This window comes from Nuphar pumila, chromosome 9, assembly GCF_984573655.1.
Source record: "Nuphar pumila chromosome 9, dmNupPumi1.hap1.1, whole genome shotgun sequence".
NCBI lineage: Eukaryota > Viridiplantae > Streptophyta > Magnoliopsida > Nymphaeales > Nymphaeaceae > Nuphar > Nuphar pumila.
In genome coordinates, this window is record NC_143257.1 from 114,668,024 (window position 1) to 114,678,292 (window position 10,269).

A 10,269-nucleotide genomic window follows, 5' to 3' on the forward strand; every position below is an offset into this window, starting at 1 on the left:
TTATGAATAAATCGGATCTATTGTGATCTTACCAAATGCTGGATAGATAAGCATGGCTTGTCTATTTTAGAGTACATTTTCTGTGTGCGTATGTGTGTGCAATGAATGGTCCTTAGGTTGAAAAAAGTTTAATTATACATAAATGATCCTCTATGAAAAACTGAGGGAAAGAAAAAGGAAATTAGAAAAGCAAGAATTCTCAGCAACTATGAAACATTAATAACAAATAAAATTCAGCAACTATGAAACATAAATCATTAACCAAGAGTTTTCTCTCCTCATCTATGTCACATGAGTGCGGCACTTTTGTATTTTGATTTATTTTGTTATAAATAAAATTTATGCATTGTTATGAGCTTCAAATTATCGCACCAGTGTTATGTATCGCCATTAGATAATGTTTAAGAACTTTCTGTTGAGGTTGAAAAAGACTGCAGCAGATAGTTTGATTTGTCCATATGAAATAGATTTTTATTAATAATTGTAGCCATTTTTTATTTTATCTAAAAAAAAAAAAATCGGGGGCGCTGTCCCCGAACCCCCGACTATCAAACCAAATTTTTTTTTTGCTACACCCCTGTTCCCCCCCCCCCCCCCCACACATGAATCCTAGCTACGCCCCTGCCGGAGATTAGTGTATTTGCCTCAAATCTCAGATCCAAAGTGGTATGAGATCCATATAAGCGACTGTGATACATGGATGTCCATATATCCCCACCCCATTTCACCGGAGATTAGTGTATTTGGGGTTTTGAGCATCTCAGATCCAAGATCTTTTGTTTGCAAAACCAGAGACCTGGTCCACACATCAAATCAGACCCTCGGATCCGAGATCCTATACAAAAAACACCACGTAATTAATTAAGTGTTTGGTATAAGTTGATACGGTTGATTTAAAGGATAATCAGATGAGTTTGCCAAGCATACCATTCAAGTATATTACAGGAAATTTTTATAATAAATTGAAAAGGTTATTATCACCATATGCAAGAGGTTTAAATATTCCAAATATATAAAACCAGGAAAGTAAGAAAAATATAAACCATTTGAAGACATGTTGATATATTACATCATGTCATGATAAAATCGCAATATTAACATACGCGATATTTTCAAAATATTGTGATCTATTGGGTATATATCACAAACAGGCTGTGGCGTTTTCAAGATACATAGCTGACACTTGTGACTATAGTGTGGAGATCGATGCTGGGTCCAACGAGATCGATGGAATGTTAGGCTGCACTATTGATGCGGTCGTGGATCTAGAGCCGGATCCAACTCCAGCAAAGAAGAAGAGGAACACAGGGTGATTGAATTCGATATATCCAACAAGAGAAGATCCAATGAGATCCATATATAGTTGTATTTTAGATTTGGGGTTTTATCTATTCATTTGGGTATTGGGACCTTATCCAAGATCCAACATAGAATATGGTTTCTTATTTTTTTTGTCAACACAGTGAAAGGCTCATAATTGAGAGGGCAGATCAGGTGACCGGTCAAAATCACTTCAAGCAAGTTATTTGATATCTTCACTGTCCATTGTTTCATCCCATGAGGACCCCCACTGTTAAGCAAATTGTGGATGGTGAGGATGCCAAACCACTTTCCTTAAAGTGATTTGGCAGATCTAGGGGTGGTAAAACCTGACATGACCCGCCAACCCGCCTCTTAGGCGGGTTCGGGTTGGGCTTAAGCCAACCCGTTTAATAAACGGGTCGACCCGCGTAACCCGTTTATTAAACAGGTCGGGTTCGGGTTGGGGGTATGCCGACCCGCCAACCCGGCTGACCCGTTTAATAAACGGGTTAGGCGGGTGGGTCAACCCGCCAACCCGCCAACCTGTCAACCCACCAACCCGACAACCTGAGAACCCGTTTACCCGACCCAACCCATTTATTAAATGGGTTGGCAGGTCGTGTCGGGTTACCCGTTTATTAAACGGGTCTGGTTCGTGTTTGCCACAACCGACCCGTTTAATAAACGGGTCGGGTTCGGGTTGAGGTATGCTGACCCGCCAACCCGTCGGATCGACCCGCCAACCCGACACGATTGCCACCCCTAGGCAGATCACCTAATCTGCTCTCCATAATTCATGGTTCAATACCTGGTGCTGACCCTCCGTCTCAGGTTCGACTCCAAACATATGTGCAGGTGCCTTTAACTGGTTGGTTTTATAGGGGATTGGGTATTGGTGATACCACTTGGGGTTTACCTCAAAGGGCGATGACCCATTTAGTGATTATCGTCAAGGGTTATTGGTCATAAAAAAAGAACCCAAACAAAAAACACATGCAAATCTATTTTAAGATCCATAAAATTATTTGATTAAAATTGTAAGTCCAAAATGAATCGATCCGATCCATTCACAACCGTAATGCACACTCAAGTATAACGTAGCTTAAAACAAAGAGATTAATGGCACACCTTTTTTTTTTTTACAGAAAAGGCAGGGGTTAGGCAGACCCCTACCAGTTATTAGGGGTGGCAAAACCTGACACGACCCGCCAAGCCGCCTCTTAGGCGGGTTCGGGTTGGGCTTAAGCCAACCCGTTTGATAAACGGGTCGACCCGCCAACTCGTCCGCCAACCCGTTTTCCCGACCCAACCCATTTATTAAATGGGTCGGGTTAGTGTTTGCCACAGCCAACCCATTTAATAAACAGGTTGAGGTATGCTGACCCGCCAACCCGACCCGATTGCCACCCCTACCAGTTATACAACTATGCATACTACAGGGATTCGAACTTGTAACGGCCCAACACAAGGTGACGTGCACTAACTTATCCTGCCACACTAGTGGAAACCCCGATGGTGATTTCAACCTAGAGTTGCGCATTTTAAAGCACAATAAGATGAAAGTTGTAAGTTATGTTCTAGGAAGGAGGAAGGGTTATTGTCTATTGTTTACCTGTATGAAATAATTAGTTGGTGGAAAAAACACCTAAAAGCACACCAAGTTTTGATATTATTAAAAATGCACCTAAACTTTTTATTGCTAATAAAAAAACACAGGGTTTGCTTTCTTTAAAATTATCATTAAATGCATGCTGCAATTACCAAAATTTACGTGTGGTTTTTATTATTGCCAAAACTTAGGTGTTCTTTTGAAAAAAATTCCCCAAAAGATTTTATTTTCAGGGTAAATCAATAACTTTTTTATATTAACTCACCTTGAATGAAGGATAACCTAAGTTAAATTGATGGAAATGTGCTTTGATTAACGGAGCATAAATTTAGGTACATTTTTAACAATATAAAAACTTAATTAGGCATGTTTCAAAATTTCTTGACAAAAAAACCCATCAAGATAATTAGGGATGTTAATTGTCTGATCTTTGGTGTTGGATCTCTATTTGGTATAATATAATGAATCACATATCATGAAACATTATGGACTTTCAGTCTGAATCCAACATGTTAAGTATGTGCTCAGATCCTCAAAGCAAGACCCTGATATGCATTTGAATTAGAACTAGACTTATTTACAGATTATTTTTAGTTTTTGATCAAATTTGGATCAATATATTAGGTGGAATCTAATTCAAATTTGGATAAAAACTTGTTCAATTTGCATACTAAATGTATGAACTCATTCTGAAACTATAGTAATTTTGTTTTATTCTTGAAACTATAGTCACAATATTTTCACACTATAGTCATATTAATTCTGCACCATAATTGATGATGTTTTTGCATTATGGTTTTAAAACATATGCGGCATAATATTCTTTATGCTATGTTAAGCAACAATCTTATGTAATGGAATATGATAAGTGCAGATGTAAATGTATGATAAAATTTGACTAATTTTCATGCGTAAGGTTTCATGCTACACTTATATTCATAAATGACATATATGAATGAATGATGTATTATATAAGCATGTGCATGCATGAATGGGATAAGTATGAAATAAGATGTATGCCATGAGTGCATAAATTAATTATGCAATAAAATGAAGCATGGCATGAATGCGAAGCATAATATGTATGTTTCATGTATGAGATAATTGCTGACACTATTATTGTCAGTGTTGAGTGTATAGTTCAAGGAACCTTCACTGTATCATTGGACACACTTGTGTCGATTTTACTGTTATTGCATTTAACTCTATTATACATGCAAACCATGTTATACTTTTGATAGCTCATGTACAAGCTCAGGTTTGATAAGAACCCACGAGGTGGGTAAGGAAGCACCATACCGCATATATTGCATGTATACATTCACACCCTGACTTAATTGTGATACTCACCTTTATCAACGGATCACTCATATGAGCTAAAGACACTAGAGCAACGTAGAATGTGTCTGGGTTCATATAACAACATTATGACACGACTATTACCCAAAGAGGATACTTAGGCTACTGAGCCCTGTTTGCCTCATGGATCGAGGTACATGAAATAATAAATTATTTAATTAAAAAGCATCACTATAAGAAAAACCTTAATTAGAGACAAAAATTTATGATAAATTATTTTTGTCGCAAATTTGTGATGAATTAACTAGAAAAAACTAGCTCTCCCTAAAATTAGAATTTAGCGACGAAAAAATTCTAACTCAAAATCCGTCGCTAATTAGCAATGGATTAACGATGAAAATATTCCGTCTCAAAATCTATCGCAACTTCGCGACGAAATTTTTTCATCGCCACGCTGTCACTAATTAGCGATGGAATGTTTTCGTCGTGAATCCATAGTTACTTTTCTATTTAAACTAGGGCACAATTTTTTTTCGTTACTTTCGCACTTTTTCCCCTTTCACTGTAATACCCGTAAAATTCAAGTGGTTTTATACATATTGGCCTCGGGATCCGTTACCTAGATCCAAAAGAAATATAGGTATGGGTATTAAAAATTGCAATATTTAATAGATAAATAAGTTAAATTATTTTAGAGAATAATAATAAGTATAACAATGGATTATGTGGGGTTGGATCCACGGTTGGACCCAAACGGATCCAACATTTTGGATCCACCATCCCCTTCTAACCCGGATCCATGCTCATTATGGATCCAACACTAAAGAGCCAACCCGGATCCACGCTAACAGTGGGTCCAGTGTCGCGGGTCACGGGGTTTGGACCTGAACCCGGTTGCGTTACATTAAATAGAATTCAAGAATCATGCCTAAGGCACAATTCTTGCAAATCGATTTTTTTTTCAAATGGGAGCGTAACCGTCGGGGGTCGCCTCTTATTAAAAAGGGGAGAGGACCTCACCCTTCTTCATCCTTCTCTCGCATTCCCTCTTTTTTCCCCTCTGTCGATCGTCTCTTTCTCTATGTATCCCATCTCTCTCATTTTCGTGAGCAGCAGTGGGACCATCGGTGCCAACGACCTCCCAACCGCAACAGTCTCTTCCTCCTCGCCGGAACAGGTAGGTTCACTGTGATTTTTCTGTGGTTATAGCATTTGCTCAGGTGTGTGTGTGGTAGACCAAGAATCCCGAATGGAGACAGGGATTCTCGGGCTCACGGTGCCGGAAATCCCTAAACCTTAAAGTTTGGGGATTTCGGAACCCTGAAAGAAGGAGATGGATGGGATTTCAATGGTTGTGAAAGGAAGATCAAATCGAACATGAAGTTGGGGTTTTCTGATTTTGGGTCAGTAATGGGGTGTATTGCAAGGGTTGTCGAAAACACCAAATCACTCGATTTAGGGATTCTGACTACCAGGAACCCAATTGAAAAAAAGGTTGGGGTCTATGATTTCTGAGGTATGGTTCTTATGGTTTTGCATATGCGTCAATTTCTAGCATGCATTGTGTTGTTGTTCGAGCTTGTTTTGGGATTTTTCTATTCAAAGGTAGGGTTCTTATGACTCTTGCAGTGTATTGGGTATCCAACATGTAATGAGTTGCTTCATGACCCATATGCGTGAACCTTAAGTGTTTAAAATCCCTAATCCACGAATTTTTAGCGTTGAAATATGCATGTAGATATGAGAAACTTTGATTTGCATGTAGATATGAGAAATTTCTAATGCACTTTCAATTACTGAGTTGGGTATCTTGTTTTGAGAATTATTCATTATGTATGTTTAATTTGAGAATCTCTGTATTGCATGTGTACGATGAAAATACTCTGAAATATTTTTTTCATTTGGGGACATGCATATTTTTGCTTTAGAAATGATTTTGGATCAACTGACTTACTTGGGCTTGCGATCAATTCTAACTTTGGCTTTAAACTCCTGAATGAGATTAAACTCTGGAGAAAACTGATTTCTATCACGAAGGAAGATCAAAGCATCGTCTGAAAAATGAGTGGCTCCAACTTAACCCTATGATAGAGACTGGAATAATGGAACTTTCCCTTTCTTGCCGATGAAGACTATGACTCTTTACATTACCAGTAAAGACAGAAAAAGGGGATAAAGATTTCCCCTGACCAACACCCACAGATCTCTTTAGAGATCCACACCATTCAAACAACTCCCTTAAATGTTTCAAGCTGGACCTCATGAATTAACTATGACAGAATGACTAATGGCTGAGATGTACTTAGTTTTGGTTGTATCAATAATCCTACATTATATGCACCTGATTTTTGACACCGTCAGTTGTTTTCTATTACCTGGTTATGTCTCCATCTATCAAGAACCTAAAGTCAGATTAGGAACACAATCCATTAGGTTCTCTGTTGAATTGAAGCAAGTTCTTAAACTCACCTGGGACAAACTATTCATGGAAGTTATAAGTTGAGGGATGCTAATGAGAGAATGTTGGTTGGATCTAGATATTGGATTCAGATCCATACCCAGATTCAGTATGTCTATTATGTCCAGAATTGATGTTGGGTTTTATTTATTTATTATCCTCTTGCCCTCACAGCTGATTTATTATAACATGTAAAGTATGGGCAATATTCTAAAGCTGCCTTGTATAGCCTTGTACGGGTTCTTGTAATGATAAGTACTCTATGATCTCTTCTATTGGGATCGTTAGACAGATAAATAACACCCTAAAGCACCATCTCTCCTTTCTTCTCCTTGCAACTGATTTGGGGACGTCGTTGGAAACCAAATCTAACACAACACAGATGTCTAGTATAGCCAAGGTGGTGAAATTTATGTCCTAGAAATAGGGTATCTGTTGGAACTAGTAATTTATATTAGAGGCACATTAAGTGGTTTAAAAGCTGAGATGAATGGGGGATAGAAGTTTATGGAAAAACTTACCAACAGTTAAATATCTTTGGTTGGTGCTACTTGCCCACTTTAAGATGCATAGGGTAAGGAACACTCACTTCAAGTTTCTCAAAAAAAAATTATAATTGGTAGCCACTTAATTAATGCTAACCACAATTGTGTTATCAAAACTTCCTAACTTGGATCAGACTCATATATGCTCATGATAAAGATGTGACAATATTGTTGTCCTCTGGTTAACTTTGAAGTACTTGTTTAGTGTTCTTCTTGTGATTGTTATGACTCTGAATGTTCAGCTGATAGATGTTTTAATCAATGAATCATGAATGTTCAGCTGGTAGATGTTGTTTCAACAAATGAATATTATATTGTATTGAGAATGTCTGCAAAACTAGTATAACTGAATGTGATGGTTTAGATGGATATAAAACAATTCTTTGACAGATATTTTGTTTCAAAAAAAATTCGGAGGTTTATCTTAAATTGGAAATTCATGTATTTCTTTTAGGCATGGTATTTGATCATGTTTTATTGTTGGCTATGTATTTTTAGCATGAGTCTGGGAAATACATCATACTTATTTTAGGCTATGTTTGCTGAAAGAGTGTCTGTTATTTTTTGTGAAATAGAGTATGCTGTGTGGTAGTCGAGCTGTATTGAAAATTTGTGTAGTTCTTTTCGGCATAGGGTACCTAGCCATGTTATTATGGTTGTTTGTGCATTTTAGTAAAGTATGTGAAATTTGACATACATAATTTAGACTATGTTAGCAAAATGATGCCTGTTTTGAGATCACTTTACTTCATATGAAATCCACCATTGATGAATGTGTACAGAAGCTTGTATATGCTTGAGATTGTCACATTGAGTTCAAATATATGATGGTGCACTTAGTGACATATGGATATGTGCCTTTCCGCGAGGTAGTCACTTGGGAAACCTTGCCTAATAGGCAATATTGATTGAATACCCTATGCGGGTACTTGGGTTGTTAACTTGGGTTCATTGGAAATAAAGTTGTTGAAAAACTTTGGGATTTTGGTACAGGTGTATACATGATATGAATGTGTGCAACCCTGAAATTCAATTCCTAGATCCGGGTTATATTCATGTGTATGGATGTTAACATATGTTATGAATGAAAAGTTTCATGTGCCTACATTTATAGGACATGTTTAATTATCGTGCCTTTATGAATTGGTTTCAAGTACATGTGCATACATGAATTCGATGTGTGTTTGGCATGCACAATCATGCATGAATGTTCTCATGTGCTTATGAATTTTGGATGAATGCATGTGTGTTAAGTGATTACATGAAAGCACTTGCACATGGATGGTGAACACATGCATATGACTGTGGTAGCTCATTCACATTATTAAATTGGTATTAATGAATGTGCTTTTAGAATCATGTTGGTATCATTGTATAAATTGCATATTATTATGATTTTTGCGTATGATGCATTGAAGGCTTGGAAAGCCTTGAGCTTTGGTCTGCTCTTTCTTTGATTGTTTAAATGCATCACAATAATCATATTTATACTACGGTTTTAATTGCGTTGTTCTATTGTTGCCACGGGTGATAGACCATGAAGAGCTGCGTATGCTGATTTGTGAGCTTATGGTTGCTTGTTGATTTGCAAGCCTATGTTATTAATTTTGCATGTTGATTTGCAAATATAATTTTATTAATCTATATTGCACTGTTCGATGTGTTTTTACGGTCTGAAGTTTTATGATGGTTCTCGCAGAGGTAGATGCGAGCTTTTGCCTTTTTTTTTTGCATGCTGAATTGCAAAACTTAATAATTGGCTTTTAATAAAAATATAATGAATAAAAATAATGTAATATACGTTCTGGGATATTTCATCTGGAGTATGGAAATCTTAGAGTTCCAGTTTTGAGGAGGCTGTGAAGATACAAAAACTCCGTGTGCTTAAATTTGAACCCCTGAACTCGATATTGAGGTTCCTTCTTCTTGCCACAGTTTTAGGGAGAGTCTGCCACTTTACCTGGGGGTAGTGTGTTTGTCACAGCTGTGATTGTTTTGGTACCAAAGAAGTGACATATGTGAGCGTAGGGTGTTCCTTATGTCCCCGACATTAGATATGGATGTTTAATGTTTCGAAGTTGATTCAGCCTTGGACTAAGTTTGTAACCCAGTAATAAAATACAAATTGTATGCTAAGCTACTTTAGGAACCTAACTTGACCTCGAGGATTGTACCCGTTGGGTGTATCCACAGGTAATGGTAATTAAAAAGAGAAACTTAAAGTTGTATGCATTAAAGAGGACATGCATATAGAAAGAGAAACTTTAATTTAAGATAATAAAATGTTCATGCATTTTCCTGTTATGCACTAAATCATGCATATTCATGCTATGCATTAGAACATGCATATGTTATATGTTTTCTTAATTGTTATATGTTTGGTGGATGCATGATGTTTAACTTCTAATGCATGTTAAATGCTCAATTCTACTTGAATTGTAATTTGTGGTATTGATTAATGTTCTTTTGTGCCTAATAGATGCACCATGTTGTATGAATGCTTACCTGAATTATGTAATTGTCATAATTGCATTCATCTAAATTACTACATGAATTCATATATGTGGTTATGAGATATTTATATACTGCTTACGATGTTACCTGCCAGTTGACATCTGATACATTATTGACTGTCGTAGCGTAAATCTTTACTTATTCTTGTATATACTGAAAATCACATATGACACCCGCACTATATACTTGACACATGATATACCTGCAAGAAAAATTACAGTAATTCCTACTTAGACAGTTGTAGTCTAATTCCTATAAATTTATCATATTTTAGGTAATGAATACAGTATATGAGCGACTACGAGATGAGGTTTTGATCGAGATTTTAGATTTACTGTTTTAATGATGGTTTGAAAAACTCTGATGTTAATTTTCATTGATACTGAAATGAAATAAATGATTTTGGTTTGCTCCCCACTCTACTATTCCAGAATGCTTAACCAAAAAAAAATTTTCAAAATTTTGGGTTAAGATTTCGGGGCGTTATATTCACTGTACTGAGCCACCCCTGAGCCTTCTCTTCCTCGTCCACCCCCCAAACC